Consider the following 27289-nt stretch of genomic DNA (forward strand, 5'->3'; position numbering starts at 1 on the left):
GTACACAGCCGAGGCGTGTACAACACAGCCCCAATTCGTCTGGGAAGAGAACACTACATTCCCTGCAAATTGAAAAACGTATAAAGTAACCCCGTGTCGGTCAGAGGGACGAACACGAAACAGAAGTAGCTTACAGCCTGAGAGTATCAGACACTTGAAGGTTGGGAGAGAGACGTGGAAGGGCGTAGACACCTCCATGTGGCCTTGGCTAAGTGTTGCTACCACAATTGGACCTTCAACAAAGCTGTCAGACTGTTTATAACGAGCAACTACGTGAGTTGAACCCGGTTAAGTTTTGTGCTGTTACAAAGGTCGTCTGTGTTCCCAGGTTAGTGAGTTACACGAAGTTGATCTTGGACTGTTTTAAAGCAATTATATTTTGTTCTTCCAGTTGAAGCATTACTTCATGCCGTTACGTAGACGCTTTTCGATAAAAGATCAGCGGAAAAGAGACGCGTTTTCGGTAATCTGTGGGGGGATTAACGCCCACGAGAGGGTCGAAGCCGTAATCTTTACCTCCGGGACACTAATGCCTGAAGTATATTGGATGGGTGTCCGGAACGCACCGCAATGTGCAACCTGCTAACTCAGCAAGTCGTCTGCACGCTATTCCTCCATAAACCGGCCTTTGTAGAGCAGTATACACTACGAACTGCAAATTGTATTTCCTCAGCCGCTAAGCCGAGTGGTGAAGACGATATTAGAAGGTGTTAGCCTGCCATAGCTTTGATTGTTTTTGCAGCTTTAATGTCCAACCGCTCGATGGGCCGTCCCTACGTATTATCTGATCCATGTACACTCTCCCGCGTTGAAGTCGCCGGGTAAATGTCGTTAGAAGTTTCATCGATAAACTGAGAGACTACATGGCCACGAAGGTGGATAATGAAACCTAGCTACGGAAACAACAAAGGAATATTCAAGAGGTTACTGAAGAAAATAGGTATAAAGATCTTCAAGTTGTCTTCAAAATTTATCAAAGTGTCCCATGTTGTCTCCGGTCTAGGCTCGTCCTCTCGTCCCTACTTACCGAGCATACAGACTGCATTTGATGTTACTGTAAATGCATTTAAGTTCGCGTGGTTTTTATTTCGCGCAAAGGCGAAAATGAAGCGTTTGCGTTGGTTTTAAGTTTGCGGCAGCGCTATAGTCACACACTGCTGCAGTATTTGACAAAAATGTTCGCGGTGGTTTTAAGTTCGCGGTGAAACGGTCTCCGCGAAAACCGCGAACATTTCTGCATTTACAGTAATCTACATGTAGGGGTTCGTGTGTGTGCATGCGTCTTTTTTCATCTGAGCGAAGTATACATGTATACAAGGACTAATTGGGATATAGATAATCCGCTGTTTCATCAAGGTCATGTAATTCCAGAGTGAGTCTACAGGGAGAGGAGTGACCTGGAGAGATATTGGCAAATAAAGTTATCGATTAATTCAGGAGAAGTACATGTAACACGTCGGTCTTCATTTCTGTATGTCCATTTTTGCATTTTTGCAGCAGTGCTGTAACAATGTTTGTGTGTGTGTGCGTGCGTGCGTGTGTGTGCGTGCGTGTGTGTGTGTGTGTGTTTGTGTGTGTGTGCGTGTGTGTGTGTGTGTGTGTGTGTGTTTGTGTGTGTGTGTGTGTGTGTGTGTGTGTGTGTGTGTGTGTGTGTGTGTGTGTGTGTGTGTGTGTGTGTGTGTGTGTGTGTGTGTGTGTGTGTGTGTGTGTTCAACCTTCATACATGTCCATGTGTTTAAACACGTGGGACTGTCCTGGTAATTTCATACACTTACCCTATTCCCGGATTTAACAGACGAAAGTCGTCATCATCACTATTCTTCTTACATCAGTTAAGAACTTTGTAAAGATGATGACACCGTATGTAATGCCGGCGCCCCCCACCACCAACCAACCAACCTCCAAGCCCAGATCTTGATTCACCCCTAAATTGGAGACGTTTGTCCTTCCGTGGCGCTAGCAAGTTTTGGCGACCATGGCGGGGGTTGGTACCTGACTTGGCGGCCTCCCAGTCACCTTGGTTGGTGCCCACAACTCGGTCTATACATCCCCGTCTCGCGCAGTTCAGACAGACTAATTGGAGTCTTTCCTTCATTTGACAACTTCAAAGTTCATAAATGACTTCCAAGACAATCGTACTTTATGTTAAGGTCGCAGAACACAGTATTATTAATGGGCGACCCCCGTCCCCAATAGTAGTTCGGGTATGAAATAGTGCGTCACATTGCTTGAAAAGGCTGTAGTTTTTCTTCTGTGCACCTTAGCGAGGCGGAAACTGTAGTGAATGGATTACGATGTTTGTTCGGTCGGATTGGATTCGCGCCTGAATATTGTTAGCGCCCGACTACTGTGAGTTGGCAGTAGTATGATGACCTCCACTGGGGGTCGTATCAAAGTGGGTTTTAAAAGAGAACGAGCCGGCAAATTTAAGCTCAAGTTCACATATTTTGTAGATTGAACCTTGAAGTCAAACATATTAAAATCTTGTACCCTAATTGTGCACCTTACTATAAATTTTCAAGCGTCGAAGCTTCTCACTTTGGGATCCTTAACCATATAAATCCCTATAGGCGAAATACTGTGGTCTGCGACCATAACGGTATGTGAAGCCTTCAACCCCATGTGTGGGAGGGGGGCAGGAAAACCTCTGCACGTAAGGGTGTAAAAGAATCCAAACACTCTTATCGCGAGGAGGAGGGGTGACCCACCGTGTTTGGGGTTATCAAATACTCGTGCCTTCTCTCTCGTCTCTTGATTACAAATGGAAACATTCACGTCGTAGATGTAACGCTAGATGTAGCGTATGTATCGTACCCCCCCCCCCTCAGTCTAAAAATTCAATCGCAAAGTTTGAAAAATCCAACCAAAATAGGTACAATAGTCGATACTCAGCTAAACTCAACACAGTGGGCACTCCAAGGTAAACCTGGAAAGTGTAAGGTTTCATTTCTGTTTTTCCGGAAATTACTACGTAATACTATACCTTTATATAGGGCCCTTACAAGGTTTTCAATGGAACACTCCTGACGCAAAACTCAGACTTGACCTGCGTAGGTGAAGCCTGGGGGATCAAAGGCAAGGTCTGAATTCGACGTCAATATTATCTTTAGTTCCGGATGAACGATTATCTTTAAAAACCAGCCGGTATATAGTCCATTCAGGAAAGGTAATCGTGCCAAATAATAGTCGGCGCGATCGTTTGATAGCGTTAACATATCCCATATGTTTGCAAAGGCAGTTTGGAAGACTGACTGTAATCTATCTACTGTATTAGTAGTCATAACAGCGATGACATTGTATACGCACTTGGTAGGATTAAGCCTTATTTCCTGTTTTTTTCCAGCCACCTCTTGCGGGAGTTGTGAACTGAACATATTGCACCAGTAGCGGCATCTTTGAGCGACGTCATGAGGTGAAAGGTCAGTACAAATTAATGTTTTTATAGTTTTGCCACTATTATTTTCTGAAGCGTCTGTGCAAAGGATATTTTCTTCCGTGAAGTATCATGGCATTACCTCTGATCTCTTTGATGCCGTAGACATGATTCGCAAATGTTGCACACTACGATACCTATGTTGCAGTTCCTATGCAAATCGCCAGGAGACTCTCCTAGCTTCAGTATCATTGGCGCGAAAGTGTGATTTCTCCCTATGTCACTGAACAATGGATAGCAGAGTACAAAGCCCCATCGATCGCAAGCTCTCCGCATTACATCTGCGTTCAGGGACGCACATAATGACTATCATTGGATAAAGGAGTGTGCGAGATAAATGCTTTAGTTCAACTGAGAACCCCCGGCCCAATAACCCAAAAGCGTCCCGAAACATTTATCATCCGAGAAGGGGAAGAATTGGGACCGAACCAGAATAGCCTCTATTGCATTTATGTTCTTCTGGGTTCTCTGCTGGCACATTCGAAATAAATAATCCGTGCTCGTGCATTTGCGGTCTGATGCGTTAGACGTGACCGGAATAGAAATAAATGCATGGACACGACTATCTGGAGTCGGTTTGATGTATCTTTGGTCGTGGACAGGCAATAGTCTGGATTTTTTTGTGCTGGCAGGTACTTTTTTTACGTCATGACTAAGTGGTGTAGGTTTGGGCCCCCTTGCAGTTGATTTTGGAACTACATGGAGGTTTGCAAACTTGTACAAAGTAGGTTCATCTATCGTACTGGTTGTAATAGTATTGGTTTATTCTTTTTGATGAAGACTTGTTGTCTGCATTTTGTGGTATTTGTTTCGCTGTATTTGCATTGACATTTCGGCGTAATCAAGGTTTTGTTTAAAGAGATTAACTTTACGTTGGTGAGCCACAAAAAAGATACGATTTTAACAATGACAGCAAAGAAATGGAAGACGTTCTATTCTTTTCAGGTATTGCGTAGATGGTGTAGTATACTTGTATAAAGTCAGTAAAACAATTCTTATTTGAAGACGAGAATCAGGACACATTCTCTTGCTGTTCTTTTACTTCTGTCTTCGTATAATGAACGGTTCAAACAATTTAAACTTGTTATATTCCTGTACTTTATTTTTCTCTTGTTTTCTATTATGTGTTGTTCATTTTGTGAAATGCAATAAAAAAATTTAAAAAAAAAACACAAAACAATTTTAACTCCACAGAAAAGTACGTGTCCAACTATCCATGGTCTTCCCTCCTTGCAGAGGAAACCGTAGTATTAATTGACTTTTTCCCTTGTTGTGGCAACGGCGTCGTTTTCTTCAATCCCCCTGAGTTCAAACGAACGTATTTGGTCCGTCCAATGATGTATGTTGTAAGCCACTGTAGATCATGGCATAGATTTTCCGATGTCTGTCTGGGCATGTTCGCTGGGAATCAATGGGAAAGTCAATGGTGTTTGCACAGATTTACTGTGAAATCTTTGTAGTTTATTGCTTCACTGTGTAGTATTTTAACAGCGTTGTTGACCCAAGTAGTTTTTGCCAGCTCCGAAGGACTAGAAATAGTCATGCTTTTAAGTACCAGAGTTATCAGCCAAGAATTGGTGTGTTCAAAAATCCGTATTTTCCGAGAACCATAGTAGAATGGAACTCGTTGTCATCAAGTACTGTAGGAGCATCTTCACTAAGTAGCTTTAAAGAACGGTTGCAGTCAGATATGCAGTCAGATGTACTGTAGGAGCATCTTCACTAAGTAGCTTTAAAGAACGGTTGCACAGTCAGATATGCAAAGACTAGGTGTGACTGACCGTTCGGTGTAATATAGCCAGCTGCTGCCCTGCCGCGTGCCTGCGAAGCTGCTGTGCTACGCCTAATGGCGGTTGTACCGGCTGTATAGATACAGAAGTACGGATCTTAGTCTCCAGGCACTCAAGACAGTGATGTTAAATTCATATAGTTCCTGTTGGCATCTAAACGTCTGAGGTTGTGGTTTTGTTTTTGTTTAATCGTTTAAAACAAATTCAAACAAAACACCTACTAGGACTTAGTAAACGTTTTCGTATATCAGTAGAATTAGACATTGAACGATGTCTCATTGAAAGCTAGGAATCTAGGAATTGATTGATACAGTGTCCATGTAATCTTTAACAAATTTGCACGGATATATGGTACGGAAACGGGCTTTGTTTTACGTTTAACAATGGTGCGCATAAGATAAGCTTTCTTCGTTATTTTATACATTCTTACACGTACCTGTGTCTGATTTTTTTTTACTTTACTTTCAGTTGATATGTATTTGAAAACAAAAGACCTCAAAATGTTATCATTCAAGGTGACGACGCCTTAGGTGTTCAAAGTTCCCCCCAACATTGCCTAGGCATTGCCTAGGCAATAGCCTATAGGCACATTAACAAAATCTATGTCCGACCAAGAATTTTTTTACTTTACTTTCAGTTGATAGGGCACTTGATATGTATTTGAAAACTGAAGACCGCAAAATTTTATCATTCAAGGTGACGACGCCTTAGATATTCAAAGTTCCCCCCAACATTGCCTAGGCATTGCCTAGGCAATAGCCTATAGGCACATTAACAAAATCTAAGTCCGACCAAGAATTTTTTTACTTTACTTTCAGTTGATAGGGCACTTGATATGTATTTGAAAACTGAAGACCGCAAAATTTTATCATTCAAGGTGACGACGCCTTAGGTGTTCAAAGTTCCCCCCAACATTGCCTAGGCATTCAATAGCCTATAGACCGCATTGTATCAGTGAAAAACTGCCGACTGTAAAGCCGGCGTCACAATTCATGCGACCGTCGGCCGACTTTGTAGATCGCCCGAAGCTCGCCGAATTTCAAAATCGCCCGAGCGTCGACCGTATTTTCCAATGAAAATCTTGGGCGACGTCCGTCGAACACTAAAAACTAAAAATCCCCCATGAGATGGTACCATCTCTTGGACATGGACGAAGTCAGTATCGACTAACCTGGTAAAAGGCCAATATTTGGACCAACTTTTATTGCTGAAAATCGCCCGAAGCCCGCGTAAACAACAGGGCGTCGGCCGTACTTCGGCCGAATATGCACATTTGAAGCTCGCCAACACGTCGGCCGAGCTGAATTTCTTATTTGTGACGGGGGCTTAAGCGCCGCGTATGCCAAAGCTGTCCAGTCATTTAACCTAAAACGACCTGAGGCTAAACATGACTTTGCCCCTCATGATCTCTCTGATAATAACAACTGCTGTGTTGTATATTTGACAAGTTTACATAATGTATAGCTAGCCTATAAGTAGGATAAGCAATGTATAACCGCGTTTATTTTCTGCTTCTGGCAATCTATATCTCAAATATCAAGCAAAATCCATATTTCATAAGGACACTCTTTCACTTCTAGGAAATACCAGTCGCCACGTGTTCTTGCAAGGAGATAATGCTAGAACTGGTCAAATAAGAACTTGTGGTGGACCATTAACGCTACACTACAATTTTCCATATTATTAAGTAGATAAGTATTCAGAATTTACAGCATGAAGTATGAAATACTGAGTCCAACTGAAAAATATTTTCTACATCAATCCAAAGTTTTAGGAAATATCAACTTTATAATGTTATGATAAAGGTGACGGACGGTGTCTTTGCACAGAATCCTCATATTATCTGCCTAATGGACAATAGACACGTAACCCAAATACTTTCATTTCGGCGGTGTGTTTACGTGCGTATGAACAATTGTTGCGTAGTAAGAGTAGTGCGGCAGTCAGTATGCGTGCGTGTCCTAAGGCAGTTATGTCTGTACACATGCACGCGGATGCAAGAAAATTAACGTTACATCCCTTATATATATCACAGCTGAACGGCATATGACAGAATTAGGACACCCAATACGTCATATATATATATATATAGAACCGCATTCCATTGACAAGATGTCTTCCACATTTGAAATTCATCATCGAAATGTGTCAGTCAACCCCCTGGCTCCATTATCATTACATGATTAGTTTATTCATATCAATTTCCGCATATGCCGGTAAAGATAAGTAGTCTAATGATTTGTGATAACCTCGTTGAACAGGAGACGTCGTGCTAATGAATAGCTGAGATAATGGCTCGAAGATTGAGATTCGCGTTAATTTCTTGCTGATCTTGATGAAGAGAAGCGTGCTGTAAATAAAAAGCAGGTAAGGGTGATGACATGTATGATGATGAGTCAAAGCGTTTTAATGTAGCAAAAGATTGGAGGTGTTTTGAGAGGAAGATGACGTAGTGTTGTGCTGTGCTGTGCTATGTTGTGCTGTGTTGTGTTGTGTTGTGTGGTGTTGTGTTGTATTTTGTTGTTTTGATTTGTGTTATGTTTTTGCGTTGTGTTTTTGTGTTGTGTTTTTGTGTTGTGTTTTTGTGTTGTGTTTTTGTGTTGTGGTTTTGTGTTGTGTTGTGTTGTACTGAGTTGTGATGTGCTGTATTGTGTTTTGTCGTTGTGTTGTGTTAAGTTGTGTTGTTTTGTTTTGTTGTGTTTTTGTGTTGTGTTAAGTTGTGTTGTACTGTGTTGTACTGAGTTGTGATGTGCTGTTTTGTGTTTTGTCGTTGTGTTAAGTTGTTGTGTTGTGTTGTGCTGTGTTGTGTTGAGTTGTGATGTGTTGTGCTGTGTTTTTGTATTGTGTTCTGTTCTGTTCTGTCGTCATGGCCTTAGGCAAAGGGTCTCTACCTCAAATACATATATCAAGGGCGCATTTTCATGTCTTGTAGATTTACGTTTCTAGCAACCGGAATCGGAAAATAAATGAGGTATTATATGGACGTTCTTGCTCGAGCGCCTTGTACAGACGAATGGTTTCTACATACGCGATTGGCTGCGGTAGTGTTGGAGAAATATGTGCACTTGGCTAATGTCTAAATGATGTGTAAAGCTAGCATTACTGACACAATCTATACCATTACGGGATAATCAATATCATCACTTTGAATATAACGATTTCAGGGAACTAAAATCCGCTGCGTTATTCCAATATTTACTTCTACTTCTACTTCAGTACGTTACTCTAGACTCCTGGCCTCAGTTTATCTATATAGAGTAGTATCAAAGGGAAGCACTCCACAAGAAAAAACACCCAGCTAGATCTAAGTTACATTAAAGAGATGTATTGAAATCCATTGTAAGATCCATAGAAACCCTAGCCTTCAGTAACGTAGACGTTGACTGAGACATGTATTTGAAGTAGCAGCCAGCATTGTGACGTGCATTAAGCTTGAAAAAGCATCGCGCTCGTACATTTGTCGGCTTGCCCTCGGATACAGCATGTATTTACTATCCATTTCGGTAACTTAAGAGCGGGGGTTGCCGGGCACCTTTTTGATCTCTTTCTTTGAACTGTATAAAACGTGCCAGCCTTGACGGTTCCCAGGGGATGATTCCGAGCACATCTTCCATTTCCTTTGAAACCACTAGTTATCGTGCTTTCAATCACGGTGAAGTATATCTGGATAAAAGTTGAATGCTTTTCAACTTGGCCCACGAAGTTGATCGGTGGTCCTGTATTCCTTGCTTTTGCACACGACCCCTAATCACGTGATCGCGACAGACCGGGTACTCGCTATCTACACTGCTCCCTGATTGGTTTATCCTGAATCACATGGTCCCTATTACCATATAAGTGGAGGGGAAGATCACAAACCTGTTTCTTATTGGATTCATCCGCACAGCCGAGGGGCGTGATGAAGTCGGCCCAGAATACAACAGTTTTAGGCGGTTTTGGTGGAAAACAGAGGGATCATCAGATGACACCCACTCCGCTGTACATACAGTAACAGGCCGCACGGGTTTGGTCTGCCCCATATCTTAATCACATATGAAGGATGATCCAATAAATACACAATGTGTACAGAGGATCATAGAAGACTGTCACCCAGCAGGGTAGCGGTAATGCAGCGGAGCCCGCCCACAGAGGAGCCAGAAGCCCGCTAGCATGGGGGCTTCCTTAGCTGAACTGCAAATTGAGACAAAGAAGAAGAACCGTCTTTTTCTTAAGTTACAAGACCCAAGTCTACTATACAACCTTGCCCTCAGCTAAGCTACAAATTGCGACCACACTCGCGCCTTCAAAGAGCTGTACCAACACACCCACATGCCATCGCCTTCAGCTTATTACAAAGAAAAGAAACCGTACGTCGTTTCCTTAAGTTACGAGACCCAAGTCTATTATATAACTTTGCCGCACTTTTTCGAATCGATCCGCTTTCCAGGGCGATATAAGATATTAGACTGAGCCCGTCTGAAATGAAAAGTCCTGAGGCTAACAAACACAGCACCGACGCCTTTCTCTCCGCTAATAGCATATTCTTCAAAAGATATCTACACAACACACCCGCAACTGCGTTATGATATTATTCTTCATGTAGATAAAAGAAAGCCGTTATTTGTTTTTGTTTTCACTTGATAAGACTGATCGACGATGTGCAACACGATGACGCAGTTGTGGGCTGTGTGGTGTGCCAAAATCGCACACAAGTCGTAAAGAGATCGTACGATGAGCCCAGGACATATTTATATCGCCTCTGGCCCTACGTGATCATCAACACCAATTTTCCCAAAGGAATATTTCCTCCAGTAAGACAAATTATCCGATGAGTTACTCCTATCCAATTATGTTTATCCGCGAAAATCAGCCAACTTGTCATTCATAATTTCTTCAATATCTGGTACGTTCAAAAGATTTCCTCCAGGACCACACATCCATTAGTAAAGCAGCCTGCAAGGTGTTTATCTCCATATTGCTCACCAATGGAGAAACATTTGTCTTCTTTGAAATGTGTCTGCTCCGAGCTTCAGTATTCCCGATTGGTGTTAGCACGAGATTGCTAAGGAGAAATTTGATATTCAAAGTCTCGCGAGACTTTGTGGCGGGACGAGAAGTCGCGCGGAAGGGTAAGATCAAAGTGTTGCTAAAGTTTTAAACCTGCGGCTACTGATGAAGAATCGAAGCCTTAGAAAGTACACGTCTGAGAAAGTGCAAGTCATCAGTTTTTATTTCCTTCCGAAATGGTATGCTATGGATTACTGGTAAGAAATATAGTGATGTATACTGCGATGTTAATATCACAGTATAAATATACTATCTGTATAAAGTTGAATCAATCAATTCCGATCATACTTTAATGTAATTAACTTTCCGTGCGTTTCTCATATCTCAGTGGAATCATAGATTCGGTATATTTGCATTTTAAGCAGCTCAACTTCAGGCGATTGCCTGCGACGCACATCAGAAGAGCAAGCGATTACTCCTGTTCAATTTGCTGTATAATTGAATTAGCAGATACAATCTCACCGCGCATTTCGATGTTTTTCACATATCGACTAACTCGACATTAGCGGTACTGGGTAATGTCCATTACTTTATTGTGACTCGACCTTTCCGTGCACTCAATTGAAATAAGAGCCGGTCTTGTTTTTTTGTTTAATTTTTTCATTGCATTTCACAAAATGAAACAACACATAATAGAAAACAAGAGAAAACAAAGTACAGATCCAAAACAATAAGTAAAGGTGGAAACAGAAATGAGCTACTTTGTAGATATCAGTAATATGAATAAATATAAAGATAACAGTATCAATGGCAAATGAAAATCAATATCAACCGAAGATTACAGAACATTGAAATCAAACTGTACTTATGTTGACAAATGAAATATGAAAAGTCCATATCAACAAAACTATCAGAACATAAATAACAAAACGAACCAATAGTGACTGATCAGTGGCAAATAAATATGGCGAAAAACAATATCAACCAAGGATAACAGTTATTACATTTGATCAAAATTTCAACAAATTCTAGAGCCGGCCTTGTTAACACCACGTACTTGTAAACAATGTGTTGGCCTTAAAGAAAAATACAAAATTAGCAGTTAGATACCAAAAAACAGGATGGTATTAAGGCTAACGAATCATGACTCCGTCAATCAATAATTCGTCGAAATTCACTCGAGAATAATCAACCAGGACGCCGTATGTAAGTTAACGATGTCCATATGCAACGCCGTTGGTCAAAATGCCCATGAACAACAGTGAGCGTCAGCCTTACATGACTTATATTCTCCGAGCAGACTCTTTCTGCTTGGATGATGTGTCGATGTAGCAACTTTATCGTTTGACGACCCCGACTCGTAACTAGTGCTGCGTACCGGTACTGTGTACCGGTACTGTACTGTACAAATTGATTAGGTACAGGTCCAAAATACCGGATCATTAAGTACCGGTACTGTACCGATATAAATTTACACCAAGTATGTGCTTGATGTTACGTTTAGGTACGCAGCACTACTCGTAACGGTATGAATAACTCCGGATCGATCCAGTTACAGCTCATAGCCTCTGTAGTCTCTTGCATTACTTCCTTGCACGTTATGTAAGATATGATATTCAGATAATATGACTTAAAAATCTGCTTGTGCCAACTGGTTTGCCAATTTTGCCTAACTCGCCTCGGGCGTCAGCGTTAATGGGTCCTTCACTGGATGCATCCGATTCCGATACCAATATTAACTTTGAAGGTGCTTTGTTTGGTCAACTTTGTAATCTGCCTAACTCTTTATCTGCTGGTGCTAGTGGTATGATATCCATTAGAGTATCGACATCGCTTTAGTTTGCCTTTCCTTGTAATTAAAGCGACAGATACGATCTTTCTAGCGTTTCCGCCAGAAGAGATGCTATCCCTCCCTACTCATCACGAAAACCACGTCTGAATGCGAGATAATTCAATCCCGTAGGCTTGATGGATTCGCCGGGACGGGAGTGTAAAGTTCTTTCTTCTGGCTCGAGCTCCCTCTGTATCCTGCGTGGAGATTAATGAACGTAATCAGCACTATCACGCTATGCCTACGCATTTTTCCTGGAAGTAGTATTCACAATGTGCTTGTTCATTTCGATACAGACGTCGGTGCCTAGACGTTAATTCTAACAGTTATTGTTATATGCAATGGGTTGCTTAAACCATACTGCTAGCATACTACTAACAGACATATTTCATAATATTAGCACGACCAATCATTTGATTACGACACATTTTCCCGTCTAAATATTGACATACTTTTTCCTTATTGGATTTTTGCCACAGTGTCCCTTACTGTATTTCAAGAAATTTGTCTTCCAACTTAAATCAGATTGCAGACACCCACAGGAACGTAGCAAATCTGATCCATCGCACCCTCGTGCGTTCGTGCCATCCAGGCGATTCATTTTCCTCTCCGAAGTCGATATTAGATGAGATCTTTTAGTCACATACCATCCAATAACAGCAAGCATCTCCCCTCTGGTGATACGACTGATGTTTCCTATTTACTAGTGTAGAGTAATATTGGATAATGCTAGAAGAATTGGGTTCCAGCGCCCCTACAGTGTGCCGCTTAGGCTTATGGCTTGCTACCCACACTCAACGTACAGTGTGAGGATTTTGTTTGCATCATAAGAAGTGCAAGAAGAGTTTTTTACAACCACTTAATGGACATAAATGCCATACTCTAATGATAGAGGCCATTATCACCTAGTCAATATGTTGCCACAGCAAGGATAATGGCGTCAAATCGAGTCAATGTCATTTAGTTTCAGCAAGCACTGAATGTAGAATATATAAGTATGACTGTTGATTTGATTACGACATCCGCCAATCTGAGATATGATCACGTCGGGATGTTAATACATCAGGGTTATTAAGAAGAATGGAAGACGTTATAAAATCGTTAAGAGACTTCCTTCATTAAGTCCTCTCCGTAAATTGATTCACTGGTAAACTGCAATTCCTGTGATGAAGTCCTCCCGCGCACTCGGGTAGACCTCCCAGAATTCGTCATGTATTTATTTCCGTCCCGTAAGCACAAGGGGTAGACCTACAGGTTAATTGTTCACTCCCTTTCTATTTTCCTCTTCACCTTTGCGAAATGAATTATGTCCGAATGACAAGAATGATGTATTGTTCCCGGGCTGAGCTAGTCCGGTTGATAATGTGTAAAGCCGTTCGAGGCAGCGGATGGACCGGTGCAGCTGAGCCGAGCAGACTGCCAGCCGTCGCGTAGCCAATCGGAAATGGATGCATGACATACTCCAGCGGTTCCCAATCCGATATGTGCTAAACATCGTGAATAAGTATGAGGACGCGGAGCGTCATATATAAGGCCTGTGCGCAAATCGGAGAGGAGGTGTAGTAGGACAGGACGGACCAGTGCGAGCTGTAGGAGCGAGTCCAGCATCTCCTGACATCATTCTCCTCGTAACTGGAACCCCAGGTACTGTTTTACCTATCGATGTCACAGCTTAAAATCTATACAGGTATTTGTGTTGGAAGCCTTCACAGTTTAGGCAATTGCGTTTTCGCTCCTTGAATGGTCGGTGCTTCCTTGACGTGTGATTACTTAAAGATTAAGAGTTGAGGCTCGGAGGGGTAGCTGGGGGAGGTACGAACGTGTTGTGTTTACAATGCAGACTATTTGGTGGGTATAATAGGGAAACCTGATGGAAACCTGGCGTGTCTGTATACACAGTAAGTAACAGACTGAAAATACTCGCTCTACTGTGTTCTGTTGTACATTTGTAAATTTCTTGGCTGTATGCATTTCTTGACTGCTGACAGTCTTTCTGACCCCCTTGCAAGCAACGGCGACGACTGCAATAGTCCATTCCAATAATGGATCATTATTTCATGTTGTCGTATATTTTTCAAAAATGTCAATTTTCCTGTATTTATTCATGATGAATTATTCATATTCGACTTTACCTAGAAATGAAAATACCCCAACATTATTGGCATAGGTTCTGTCCTGATGAAATATAAGAGTAGTTTAGAGGTCCAATGTAACATTTGACATGTAGCTTAGCATATAAGGATATGTATGATAGTATCAAATAGTCTGATGATTTGGGTATATTGTTATCTTTGGCGAAAGGATTATATAGCAACGTTGATGAAAGTTAGACATCCAGGTAGTAAGATACGCCAAAAATAATTACTCAAGCGCAACTGGATAAAATTTTGAAAAAATTTTCAAAATTTTATCCAGTTGCTTGAGTAATTATTTTTGGCGATTATATAGCAATACCTGAGGGTCTGCACATGGAATTGAATTGTTTGAATTCCGTGCTTGGTTTGTGGAATCAGTTAAATCGACATTAGATGGCTCGTTTTTCAATCATTCAGCTTCAGAATCGATTTATCGAAGCCAAGTTCAAGGTTCTGTGTTCTGCCCATACACTATTTATGCAGCAAACCATTTATGCTGCAAACATTTGGACTGATCTCCACGGATTGTCCAAGCTTTGAACCTGAAGTGTGAGTTTCATTTCAACTTACTTGTTTTGTTTGTTTGTTGCTGTTATTGCTTTTTGCTTTTTTATGAAAACAAACCTTCATTTTACGTCAAAAATAGTTACTCAAGCAACTGGATAAGATTTTGAAACAGTCAGACGTTTCAGACAGCATCCGCTATCTTTCGTCAGTGACTAAAGAAGGAACTAAACCTTCATTTTGTCTTCCCATCTCATAGGTAGGGAATTCATCATACTGGAAAATTGTAAAGGCCCACGTCCGAACCAAGCTATGCCTCCCGTTTTCTGATACATAAATGTTGGCTACTCAGACGCTTTGATGCATGGCATTCATGATCGGTAGGAATTCATGATCAGATAATATTCAGTGAACCCTGGGACGAAAGAGACTTTTTTTCTTGCCGTTGACAGGTACACCTGTAATGTTTGCTGCTTTGTAAGATAGCAGCTGTCGTCTGTGTTTGGTTGTGTAGATAGTAAAACCTATACTATTGTGTATGTACAACCGTCCTTAACACAAAGTCAAACATGACTTTCTTGCCCGCTGTCCTTTACCCAGCCATGATACAAAGTCGCTTCAGTAGAGGTCCTCATCTCGACAGGACCATTCCGTAGCTCTTGGGGGATCGTGTCACATTAGCCGGGCTTCTCGCGTCATCCCTGAGTAGTGGGTCTATCAAGGGAGGAAATAACTTCATTGATTTTTCGGGATCAAGGCCACTTTTTTTTGTTCGGGAAGTGATCAAAGGGTCTCCGTCGGTTTATCTGTTTCTATGGGAGGGCCACCTTGTTCATTGATTTCCCTGTCCGTGAGCCTTTTGCTTATTACTAGTATCACGGCGGACGATTGTGGGGCTTTGCTTCGGGACAAGAGCGGAGGTTAACATAGACAGGGCTCGAAATGCTTCACACCTGCACGATTGACATTCAAGATAACCTGCAATACATAACTCTTACGTGTGGCACTTATTTTCTTTGCCATCAAAAATAATGTTTTAAGGTGGTCCTGGCACGAGGTTGAATCTTATATCTGTGCAAGAATAAACTGTGTAAGACAAGCTTGTGAACGAACAAATGTCATGCTATTAAGTACCAGAGTTATCAGCCAAGGATTGATATGTTCAAAAATTCGTATTTCCCGTGAACCATAGTAGAATGGAACTCGTTGTCATCAAGTACTGTAGGAGCTTCCTCACTAAGTAGCTTTAAAGAACGGTTACAGTCAGATATGCAAAGACTACGTGTAACAGACCGTTCGGTGTAATATGACCAGCTGCTGCCGCGCCGCGTGCCTGTGAAGCTGGTGTGTTACGCCTAATGGCGGTTATACCGGCTATATAGATACAGATACAGATACAGAAATGCCTGATACATTAACTTCTTCGGGACATCAGGAGAAAGGCATACAAATGCAGACGGGCGACAAATGACTGGTTAGCACCTGATGGTATGTTTCTGGAGGGGAGAGGCGTTCTGTTTATTTGTGAAGTCGTCTGTTGATTTGTTGAGGACAGAGTGTTTGTATCTTCATGGTTTACGACCAGGCCAGGGAATAAAACAAATAAAACGTATATCATCTCCGGTCCATCTGTTCCAACCAGATACTATACCAGTGTCGTTTCAAGTATGAATATCATAACAGAAACTATTGCCTGGTCGGAAGCTGCATGTGCCAGGCATTACATTTTTTTATCAGGACTGTTTCGTTTATTGATGTAAAGATTTGTTATGATATATCATCTTTGCTACTGTTATAGTTTATCATTGCATTTAGTAACCTCTTAATTTGAAAACACGGACAGAAGATGCATACGTTTTTAATAACAATGAAACTACCCACCATCTGTTTCACAATAGATGGATTTGATGCAGGTCATTTGTCTTCTTATAGCCTCGATGAACGGTCATCGATTTAAATGACAACAGTATGTTCCTTGTATAACATTATGAATTGCCTTAGCTGGTCAGTTTAACAATGCCCTATACGGTCCAAAATTGAGAAGAATGGTTAGTCTGCGCTAAGAATGATACAGATCTCGGCAGCCTAGTTTCTCACCTTATCTTCTAGCTCCAGACACTTTAATCGATCCGTGCTTTTTGTCGCGACCTCTGTGGTAAGCCTGGTCATCACGCCGAATTCGCTGTAACATTATCGTGAAAAAGAGTCAAAATGCCTCCAATCATATGCAAACTCGTGGGTTTACCATATGCAGTCTATGTGTGTCCTTGTATACTCGGGGAGTTTTATATGGCTCTTTTTATGTACTAATATGCTTACCTGAATGGTGTGGCGAGAGATTGTGGGCATCCATTATCAACATTAATACCCGACAGTAAACGGGATTAACATGAAGTAGCGGTACTTTAGAGCAAAGGAATTACGCTAAGAATCATACCCATACCCTAATGTCCTTATCTAACGTTATATCTGTTCTATGGGCTTTCCTTTTCTGTGTTTGTTCAGCCGTTTTTTTTTTACATATTCAGAATGGACATAAGTATCGCAGTATTTCTTCTTAATTCTTGTTTATTGTCTTCTCTGTTATTCTTACTTACCAATCATCCCAATTAGATTTTGCCATATATCAATCCTTTCCCTGTGTCTCCACATCTGTTCCTGTACTGCTACTGTGGTTCCAACGTTGTGTCAAGTGCTCGCGTGACTTCTTCACCCGGCTATAGTCACACAACCTTGAACCCCTGCCCCGTGTTAGGTTCCCACACAATAGACGGGACAGGTTATATGGTTCCTATTCTACACGAACCCTTTGATTGATAGGAAAGGCCGTGAGTAAAACCTTACCTTACCGTAAATTTTATTGATTGCCATGTGTACGGTAACCTTTTCACAATGCTAACCAAGTCGTTGACATAATTTTCCTTTATTTTAGGTTAATTTTTGCGATAATTTCTTGAGATATGTCGTCATAATTAACCAATAAATCCACGAAAAGAATATCATCTTTGTCATTACCGTAATAAGTAGTAATGCTGGCTTAGACCTAGGAGATTACATGAATCTCACAAACCACGTCAGAAATTCGTTCTTTCTTTTTCCCATGTAGTCTAAATACCCAAAGTACGGTTATTTCATTTTGGTTATGAACGTTATATTCCTTGCAGCTGTGTACATACATCACTATTACCAAGTTGGTAGCTGTGTTTAAATCTGTAATAATGCTGAGAGGATTTTCTACAAGGTGTGCTCACAAAGGTAACTACCCAAATTGCAGTGGAAGTGATCCAGGAAAATACTCTTCCACGTAATGTCTTGGTTGGCATTTGCCGTTTCAGTTTGCCGCACTCCCTCTACTGCAGGCAAAATGTCAAGGGGGTTGGCAGATAGGTAGGTAAGGATTTTCCATTTGTCACGGTTCTTGTTGAGTTGCTAAGAGGGTCTTGAGCTAAGTAATGCTGAATATATTTAAAACCTGAATGCTGCCTTTCCTTAGGCGTGGGATTTAGGTGGAAGCTTGTCTCCTGAGTACGAATGTTTCTGATGTGTACCAAGAATCGATCTTTAATCAAATGATAGCCTTTGATTTACGCCGGCCTCACAACCGCTCACATGGCTACGTACCCAAATGTACGACTGTCACAAACAAGAGGATTTATTGCCAAGATATAGGGCTTTCTCTTCCACCCAGAAACTTTAGAACCATCTTTCAACATTACACCTCATTGAGGAACGTTATGCCTGTACATCAATAGCTTTCCGAATCCACTTTGGAATTGAATTGTATGTATGTTCACCTTCCGGGAATGATGTAAAGGCACACCAGTCATTATACTGTCCGTATATATTTTCCACATATTAGAATTAAAGGCAACACTTCTGAAATTGATTATATTCATTACATCCTTCAAGCATTGATAAATTGATTCGAGGGCATTGTTAATATTATTGATTCCAATGCAGCTGGAGAAAGGTCTAAAATATTTATTATCATTATGTAGACGCTAACATACATATATGCAACTCGTTAAAAGGATATGATCAAATCAAAAAAAATCACGGCGCTGGAAAGATTTATTTTGATAAGGTTAGCTTTAGGTTTGCTGTCATTTCCCCCGTGTACGCTAAGTGTTGGAGTCAGAAGTATTTAGGTCGGATGTTAGCCCAGCAGGGCATTTCCTAGTCTATTGAATCAGGGATGAAAGTGGTGAGCTTGTGACGGCACGGCTCAGTAGCACTCCCGTGGGAACGTTACAGAGCCATGGAGGTTATTTGTGACGAATATGTATTGATGTTGTAAACGCGTTATAATTATCACCTCTGTGATTCATAGAAAATCTGCTGGCAGTGGATTGGAATTCAATAAATCAGGAAATGTTCCGTGTTGAGGCACATCTGTAGCAGCAATGGGTGGAGGCCCGGGCTGCTTTCATGTGTACGTGAGTACTTGTTAATGTGGGTGGCATTGAATGGTTAGCGTTTACAACTATCTGTCTCTTGTAACATCTCATGTAACTTCTGTCGTCAGGTCACGACGTACGTCCAGTGGAATCCTTTTCAAAACTATTGTTCACGCTGTTATGTCTGTCTGTGCACGTACGTTCTATAAGCACGTTTGAACTCACACAAATCACATCAGACATCGCATCGCAGGTACATAATCTTTATATTCTATTATTAATACAGTCTGCTTGACCCTAATTTGGAAAGGGCAGATTATGAGTAGAAATTATGGTAAGAAGTATGAATTGTGCGCATATCTCCGTCCATCGTCAATGTAAACGTGGTGAGCAGAAGGCTGTGACATTGATAGCTACTTGAACTTCTGTGGTCGATTCTGAAGTAATACTGATGGCTGGTGTCTGGTGTTTGGTGATGCTTGGCACGGTCTCAGCGGTAGTTCATGGAACTGATGGATCTGGTTACGTGTCCTGACTAAGGAAAGCCCGAGTCGCTAATAGCATTAAACGTATTCGTTGTCGTCGTGAAGGTCTAAGATATGGAACCCTTTGGTGCAGAGACTTCTTTTCAATTTCTTGAAGGAGGGGATGAGCATCTGAAGAATAAGATTTTTTTTTATCAACAGTGAGTGGAGATTTAGTCAAATATAATTTCCATGAATGTCAACCTTCTACACTAGGGAGCTCTTGGTGTTAAGCGAATTGGTTACACATCTGCTGATCTTTAGGCGTCTCGTCGTCTGCTAGTACCAAAAGCTGTACTCCTAAACCATTGCATCAATTATCCAAATCTTATACATATTGTCCTAGACCAAGGGCTTCTAAAACTAGATTGATCTCTTGCCAAGAGTGCAAATTGAAACTTCTATCATGGCCCTGATTCCACTGCGTATTGAAGTCTTCGATGGGATTTTTCTAGCAAATGCAATGAAACAAAGTACATATTTGTTTTTTCGGCAGGTGTCATTGAAATCCAAATCAAAGGAATGCTTGCTTGGCTTCGCCAAAATCGATGATTTGTTACCTGAAGTATTTTTACGCCCGAGTAAGTTTTGGCTCCTCCCAACCCAGCTTGTCATTGATGTCATCTATCATGAGGAAAGTTGCTCAGTCAAGTAGTAACCTGCCATCTGGAGAGCTATGGATTCTTCTGGAAATGGAAACAATATGTTAAAGCAGACGAATATGTGTCTCTGTTGAGGCGCCAGCCCTTCGGATATTATCTGTTCGTACGTCAAACTTTACCCTTAAGGGAATGTATTGATATTCGCGAGATTAGGAATTTAGGATCAGGCATCACACCGGAGGGGGTGGTGGCGCAGGAAACAATCGCTTTTCCTGGCACTAACTACAAGGTAACCTTTGATGGCGTCACTTTCAGGTTGCCTCACCTCCCTGGAGGTTGTTGTCAGTTTCCGTCATACTAACGTCAGTACATGTGGATTTTCTTCGGGTGGTTAAGGAACAATTAGCCTCTTCCCACTAATCTCCAAGCAGATCTCCACGGTGCGCTGAAACTCGTATATGCTAGCCAGAAAAGCTCCAGTCAGCCAGCAGAGAAGCTCCAGCACGGGGCGGACTGACTTCTCTGGCTGACTGGAGCTTCTCTGGCTGACTGGAGCTTCTCTGGTTAGCATATACGATATTCGGTGCACCGTGGAGATCTGCTTGGAGATTATCTTCCCACTTCAGGGGATTGTATGGAAAGGTAGATTACTTTAATCGTAGAGTTTGTGTTCGTTGGGTTACCGTGAAATAACGAAATGTTCACGTAACACCATACGACTACGTATGGGGTGTGTCCTACTGTCAGAACACGTGTTATGACATTTGAGGACATCATTGAAGCCCACCACCCATTGATTTTCCAATATCCAAATGGGCACCTTTTAGCTTGAACCCCAACACCAGATACCTATTGAACGGGACGCAACCAACCCCTCTACTCCAAGAGACGTTTCTGAAAATACCCTCATGACAAATGTTATTCCCATCAGGCATATATATAATAACCATAGAATTTCAAGGGAAACTATACGTTTTACCATCCAGACAGCTGGCCTATGTCGAGGCACATTTGTCAGCCAAGTAACCCTCTGATCACACCCATAACATTGGATGATACTTGTGTTCCATAGTTTTGCTTCTGTCATATCATTGATTTTTTTCCCATATAGCTTTGTTGTACTGCAGTGGCTGATACTACGGTATCATAGGCTTTTGGTTGGTCGACCAATCCATGTCAGCTCTGAAGCGTATGCTGCCGACTGGTATAACAGCTGTCTATTCTTGTACGTTGTACCTTTCGCCCATCAGATCGATTTCAATTTGGACGTCCATGTTTTTTTGGGAGAGACATTGGTCAAAGTCAACAGAACGATTGTCTGTATTACCATCGCATTGCCTCCGCATTAAGCGTCTCGAAGTGGGAAATAAGGTGTTCTACCTCAAACATAACGGTGGTGATTGATACACAAGTGATATTTAGTATCGTTTAAGCGGTCACGGCATATTTTAGAAATCCGCATATTTTGAAATCTTCCCATGCCTCTACCATTGAAGATGGGCGTTCTCCCCACTTCATACGCATGAAATTCGTAATGGCAACATTCCAAGCTATTTCGTAAGTGTGGGCGGTAGGAGCCAAGCACCTCCATCGAACTCGACCGAAGATTTGTTGACTGCTTAGACGTAATGGTAGCCGCCAAATCTGCTGGGGCATTTTATCACCGCTAGACCACCATTAGGGATGAATTTTTCATGGACCAATTTAAGAGGTTGGCCTTTGATACAATCCATTGGCATTAGCCACTGAAATCATCTAATGAACGTTATCGATTGGAAAGTGAAACAAGAAATCCGTCTCTACTTGTCAAAAGAAAACGCTTGAGGTTGTATAAGTTTTATAAAACCCTCTTCTTGATATCTTTTTACCGATGGTTACTTTAAGAAAGATTGACGTCAGAGCAAAATATGCCTCCAATTATATCTCTAGAATTGCACTCTGTTTGTAAGTAAGTGCACTTAAAATGGTATATAGGTTTGTTAGATTCATTTCTTAGAGTCACCAATTCAGTAATTAGTTACAATTAGTTATCATGTCAACAATATTAGTTACACGATAACATACATTGGATATGGTACTTTCATATCTGTACAATTTGAATTCATAGTTAATTGGGTTGAGACAGTAAGGATTTTAAGTGTAGAGCTCGTGTAGTTTTGTAAATATTTCGGTTTACTTTTTGAGTTTCAAACTTTTGAAAATCTTGTGAACCCATGTTTTGTGTGATCGATGTCGTCAAGCGCAGTAAAGCACCTATACTCAAACATCTCTTGTAGCGCAATGGTCCAGAGAAGATCACATTTAAATTACATATCCCTTTACATTCAAGTAATCTTGTGCTTCCTCCGTATCGCATCACGGGCTTTCCTATAAATGACTAAGTTGATAGAAAAGAAATACTTTTTTCCAAATAACCTGGCCAAATGGCGCGTACATCAGAGAGGTAATGTCGGTTCTGGTCATCCACATCACCAGAGTTCCATCTCGATCGTTCCTCTCGGTTGAATAGTAGACTTAACCTCAGACAGCGCGATCATCCCATCAGTATACCAGCTATTCTTTATGATTTTGAGGCACATAAGGTGTGACAGCGTAAGCCATAATACGCCGGAAAGCCGGATGGAAGAAGACAGGTACTGCCAAGGTAAATTATACATCAGCCCATCTCTTGCCACAGGCTGGAACGCGGGCTCTTCTTGTGCTGTTCAATCGTCCCGGATTTTTGTAGAAAATGTTCTTGAAGAAGGTCAAAGATATGGCTTACCCATTAACCCCCTCTGACTATCTGACAACGCACTGCCTGTGTGACAGCAGACTCAACAGGGGGAGGTGTAGAGTATTGTTCTCTCACTAGTCCTCGATCAGTACTGTCACGAGTCGAACATTCGTAGAGGGCATATATTCTAGCGCCCAAGGCCCGTGGCTCTATTTAGGCGAACTGTCAGTGCGTGCCTACAAACTTTGTGGGGCGGTATGGGTAATACTTTCAAAAGTTGCATCCAAAAGTTAGGTTTGACTGTTTGATCCATGTCCAGGTGTAGGCATGTCCCAGCTCCGATGCCGGAACAAAAAGTGAGCATCCATCTTGGTAAGATGGGGGAGGACCGGTCATTTCATTGATCCATAGTCCATGGACATTCTGCAGTCCCTTTCTCTAATGCTATTGCCGCGGGCAGGAAAGATAGATAGGTCCAACACATCCGACACAGGTGACTTACGGGAATCTCCCCCTGGAACTCAACCTCGTCCTTTACCTCACGCGAGCTTTGTTCAAGTGTGACGTATGAGGTTCCACAAAGGTGTCCCCCTTTGTGTAATGCATTTACCGAGCTTTTTGCCTGTAGGAATGAACATCTGTTCGGACGAGATACATACTTGGGGAAGGGCAATGCGGGGTTGGTTAATTAGGATAATTCTGAAGTAGTTTTGAGCAGCTTCATCTGTATTGTCTAGTGCTGCATCATACGTTGTTCATCAGCTTTGCATATGGGATTTCATATAGATAAGATGCTTCTGCATATCTCCAGTGTTGACGGATGTCTCCATGTAATGCGTTGTATGTGGGCTTCCCCTGGTGCTGTCATAAAACACATAGAAACTGTCAGTTCGCTGTAGCTGATGTATACGAGTCTTTGTTGTAATCTTTATGATGTGGAGGCGCCCGCCGTCTACAAAGTTTGGCTTGTCAAACACGTCAGAATAGGAAATAGAATCCCGACAGACGCAGCCATGGATGTAGTAGTGATTTATTGCCATGACCAGATAGCCTATTTCCTACACACTGAAATTGTTTCCATTATTTATCATTCGTTCAATTTCCTTATATGTCATACTCCAATGCACTGCAACGTTTACCATTATGAGTTTGTCAGTCTTAAGAATGGATGATTTATTGTCATGAATTTACGGTGATATGAATGTAGATTATGTTTCACGATACGGTCTATTGTGTTGCAGTTTGTTTCTGTGCAACATGCTTATGCTAAAAATCTATTCTTTGCGTGTGTGTGTGTGTATATATATGTGTGTGTTTGTGTATGTGTATGTGTGTGCGTGTGTGTGTGTGTGTGTGTGTGTGTGTGTGTGTGTGTATGTGTGTGTGTGTGTGTGTTTCAGTTTTGGTTTTCACCTATGTCTCGATCTATGTTTTTCAACTATGCCTCCATGGAAAAACATATAGCATCTAGAGCAAACCAACCAAATCTACCAATTCTAGGAAATTAAGTAAAACTACTCAAAATATTGTATAAGGAGACTATTTTTTACATCCTTTGACTGAATTATATCTGCTTATACGTATAGATCGTTTCATCATTCTTTCAACTCCCTCACTGTTTTTTTCCTACTTAAACAAATGGTACCTTGTCGTGACATTAAGAGACGCGAGATGTGAACTTCTCCGACAAGAATCATGGTTATGACGTGACAAATAGACAGCGTAGTGACCTGCTTTATGGAGGCGAATCATAGATTTTGATGCATCGATGACAAGTGGCGGCAAGGGGACCGCGTCCTTGGAACCTGGCCCCCCTTGAAATTAACTTGCAGAAGGTCAAAACCTCCCACTTCTCGTCTGCGCAGTTCTCAAGCAGGTGGCGTCCGCATTGATGGCATTCGTCTATCACAGAAATGAGTCTGGCGGCACTCCTTGGCAAGACCTATCGACATATCTTAAGAAAGGGGTAGTTTCATGGCTTTGCACGGTTCTTAGAGGATAGGTAGGGGTAATTGCAGTTGAATGCGCGCCAGTCAATCTCTTCTCAGACCAGTTTACTGCCCTGGTGGGGTCATTAAAGGCGTTGTTCCAGCGTCGTGGAAGTTGTGTAAAAGAACTTTTAAGTTGGTCTGTCTACGTTTTTGTGATTATTGGATTCTCTTGGTGTGGCGCAACGGTTAGAGCGTTGGCTTTAGAACCAATAGGTCCCGGGTTCGATACTCACCATGCTCCGACTTTGTGCCCTCGGGAAAGGCACTTTACACGATACATACCATGATGACGATGGAGTGACGCCCACCAAGCCTCTTGGCTAACCTGCCAACAGTGTGCCAAAACGCACGCGCGGATTTGTTGCCAATATCTTCACATTTGCCACCAAGAGCCATAAATATTTCTCTCTCTTTTTCAATGCCGGACGCTTTGTCATTTCAGATTCCCATGGCTTACTACCGCTTCATGTTCTTCCAATCGTGCTGTGATCTGTAGGTAACAAATTGGTTAGCTGTCACAAGGTTCCCTCGGTTGGATCAGCAAATGTGTTTGTCAATTGTGACGGTCACTGACAAATCATCTTACATGTACGTCAATGTTCATTAATCATTCGTTACTGCTTCATTTAGATCAGCAAATGTTTTTGTGAATTGTGAGGGTTTCTTCTAACATGTTCATTAATCTCCATCATTTCTCTACTTCACCGGATCTTAAAGTTTTTCTTAAATGTTTTAGATAGGAAAAATGTCAGTTTGGTGCTTCAAAAAACAGAGAATCGATTAGAGTGATTGATAGTATTAGGAGCATTAAACCGTACACAGGATTGCTAACGAGTCTATATCCCATATCGAGGCGACCCATTCCAATTAAGACATTGGACAGAAATACGACCCCTGGCGACGACCTGTCTCACTGCGCCGTAAACCTGACAGCTTCAAGTGGCGCCTTGCACTCCCACGAGATTGTGCGAGATTTGCCACGATATGTAGACAATACCAAGTTTGGGCTCTCCCTCTCAACGCTCATTACTTAGCCTCACCCCGGTGATTCCTTACCCCTTACCTTCTCTTCCTTGGACTGTTGCAGCAGTTTGAGGTAGGGGGCCACAAAACCTGTCTTGACTCAACATATTACTGATCCATTCCCGTTGTAACGTCTTTGATCTGCATTCCGCAGATGATCAAGACCGGTCCACTTGTACCAGCTTACCGGTAAGTATCTGGGAGGATTATCAGAGGTGACGGCTTGTGTTCGTTCCTCCTTTATAATGTCGATCCTGTAGCTTCGTGTGGTTGAGAGCTCTTTTGAATTTTTCATGAGGTTGGGACGTTAGCTATTGCTCGTTGATCGGCGCTCTTCACTTCTATTATCTATTGTACTGTTATTGTCAGTGTCTTTATTCTCGCTCTTAGATTGTTCAATAGTTTAAGTAGGCATCAGGTGGTAGACAATACATACGGAGTATTTCAATAAAGTTCATATCCCATTTTTGGAAAACAGACAGACGGAAAGAGATGATATGGTTTAGCTCGCCCATGCCCTGTTTCAGGTTTGAAATGTACCGATTAAGCTTGGATTAGAGAGAATCGATACGGGTAAATCTCGTCATCCAGTCTGTACCATTAACGTTTGATATCAATCCGGCCTCATCATCATCGTTCAAGTCATGGATTAAGAATACGACAGTTGACTTGTTAAACTGTAACGAACGCACGCGGGTTGGTGGTATGTTCCTTCAGCACCAGTTATGCTTCGGTCACATTTGTACCGGTGCCCGTTGGTGGTGAAGCCCCGAAGCAACCATTTTTCCCGGTTAACTGCTGGATACCAGGGGGCTCCTCTCGGTGTTCTCGCGATTAGCTTACGGCGTCTATTTGTAACCGGGTCCCGAGTTGATTTTAACTCCGAGTTAAAAACATACCGGGCCCGGCCGGGCCCAACAATAGCATGGTAGCCGCAGGGTGTCCCACGGAGCAACGTAGGGGTCACGCCCGAAAGTGCAAATACAGCCCGTAATTAGACTACCCGGCGGGGCCCCTTTTTCTAATTGTACTAATTAAACGTATAGTAGTGGCGTTAGCCATTTTCATGTTACAACGAACCTATACAGCCATCACCATCGCATAATTTCGGCTATGTTGCGTGGACTAAGTCCACTCTTTCTAAGAGTCCCTGTCTCCCATTACGATTTTTGAAGATGATGAAACCACACCCAACTGCAACAACACTTTTCTCAACCGAATAGTGAAACAAAGAGTCTATTGTAGCGACGTGGTGGCAAAGAATCACATCTTAAAGCAATATTTCTTAAATGATAGGCATTTTCAGTCAAGAAAGTTGCCATTGAGTCTACAACGAGAGCCAAGATATATGAATATT

General features: G+C 41.9%; 1 protein-coding gene across 8 annotated transcripts in view; it reads left to right on the top strand.

Moving 5' to 3' along the window:
* The window catches only part of LOC136448393 (CMP-N-acetylneuraminate-beta-galactosamide-alpha-2,3-sialyltransferase 1-like), a 53047-nt gene that overhangs the window by 12062 nt on the left and 13696 nt on the right, over positions 1-27289 (top strand). For 3 of the 8 annotated variants that reach the window (XM_066447835.1, XM_066447837.1, XM_066447838.1), the window contains 2 exons: positions 3344-3419; positions 18015-18066. The gene's annotated coding sequence lies outside the window, so the exon portion shown is untranslated. Of the gene's footprint in view, positions 1-3343; positions 3420-13430; positions 13685-18014; positions 18071-27289 lie in introns of those variants that run through there. The other 5 variants (XM_066447831.1, XM_066447832.1, XM_066447833.1 and 2 more) reach the window with 3 other exon arrangements.

The sequence above is a fragment of the Branchiostoma lanceolatum genome, chromosome 14, assembly GCF_035083965.1.
Source record: "Branchiostoma lanceolatum isolate klBraLanc5 chromosome 14, klBraLanc5.hap2, whole genome shotgun sequence".
NCBI classification, from domain to species: domain Eukaryota; kingdom Metazoa; phylum Chordata; class Leptocardii; order Amphioxiformes; family Branchiostomatidae; genus Branchiostoma; species Branchiostoma lanceolatum.